This window comes from Pagrus pagrus, assembly GCF_965226575.1.
Source record: "Pagrus pagrus genome assembly, chromosome: 10".
In the NCBI taxonomy this organism is placed as follows: Eukaryota; Metazoa; Chordata; class Actinopteri; order Spariformes; family Sparidae; genus Pagrus; species Pagrus pagrus.
In genome coordinates, this window is record NC_140194.1 from 3,145,933 (window position 1) to 3,147,480 (window position 1,548).

General features: G+C 39.7%; 1 protein-coding gene across 7 annotated transcripts in view; it reads left to right on the forward strand.

Moving 5' to 3' along the window:
* LOC311264336 (zinc finger protein 536-like) overlaps window positions 1–1,548 on the forward strand; it is a 28,380-nt gene that overhangs the window by 16,863 nt on the left and 9,969 nt on the right. The gene's annotated exons all lie outside the window — the stretch shown is intronic.

Sequence of the window (1,548 nt, forward strand, 5' to 3'; positions counted from 1 at the left end):
ATATAGCGTGTCTGAAAGACTTCCATTAAGCTGTTTAGATTTTTTTTTTTTTTTTTTGTCTGTTACTGGAGACAAGGGTGTGGCACTGTTGAAGTGTCTTTCCCGCTCTTGCACGCCCACGCACGTCCCCCCCCCCCACCAACACTTTGTTGATTTACATTAAATCAAACATACTGTACACACTCTGCTCACAGACACATATATACGGTACTAAACACAGGTGGCTGTCTTCGGATCAAGGACGCCGTTTTTGCCTTTTCAGCAGTGAGTTTTCAATTTCATTAGGTTCAGCTCTGTTTGATTAATATACAGGTGCTATTTTACGGTTTAGTACGTTTGAAATAGTAAAAAACAAGTCGTTCTTTTACTGCCGTTCAGCTCGCAAAGGCGGTTTTTCTATTAAAGTTGGAAACAAAGTAAAGTAACAAGTACAGATCATTAGATTTAGATTTACCTCGGAGAATTACCTCAGGGTCAGATCTCGGGGTGTATGAAATTGATATTTCTCTGGCGGGGATGAATCACTGTTGTAACTCAGATATTAGTCCATTAAAGAAGAACAATAAGGCATCAATATGCATAGAATTAAATTAATGGTGGTGGGTTTATCTCTCTATCCCAGACGCATCCCTAAAAGACACAGTATAATGTATGACCTGACCTTCAAATGCCAGGAGAGTGTTGGGCAATAAACTGCCAATATTTGTGGCTTAATGGCGTCGGATGACTTTTACTGTAATTGGAATGGCAGCGAAACAGCTGGGCTGTTTAAAGACAGTGCAAGGCTGAGGTCTCAGACAATCACTAACTCAAAATGGTCACAGGGAGAGTGTGTTTAACCCTGGAGGGAGTTTCTGTGATGGCGGTGAGGATTAAACTGTAGGTAAACAGAGGGAAGAAGGCATTTAAATTACCTTTAATTAAAAGTTATGGTGAGTGGGATCAAATCTCGTTTCCAGATGGATATTTTTCACCGGCTAAAAGGAGAAAAATTACCCTTTGTCATTCTCCACAATAATACACTTTGTACTTTTTGAATTATGGTTCCAGCGGACCATTTTTCAAGTATGAAGCAAAAATAAACTCAGCTACAGTGCACGGTGCGGTTAATCAGAACTGCTCACATGTTGGACTTCGTTATTTCTGACTGGGAAACCCACTTACTGGTTTTGATGGAATGAGGTTCTTGTCTGCGACATCTGCCTCGTTCTAGTTGCTTTAAATTTCACTGTTTATTATTTCTGGAAGAATCTTGTTTGGTGTTAACATCTTTGGGTGTATTTATTGCACATGGTGGTGGCGTCCATACTGTAAAATGATGGATCACTGGAGCTGAAAGCTGATTACAAGCTTGATTTACTGCAGGGCAGCGCTTAAATCATTCAACTCAGCCTGGTGTGGGATTGCAACATTTTTCATGTTTAGACAACGCTTGTTGGTACATACTTCTCTGAGGAAAAAAAAAAATGCTCAGCATGCCTCATATACACATAGTTTCCTAATTTGATCTGGATTGTATTATGTTTTTGCTGTTATTGTCTGTGTTAG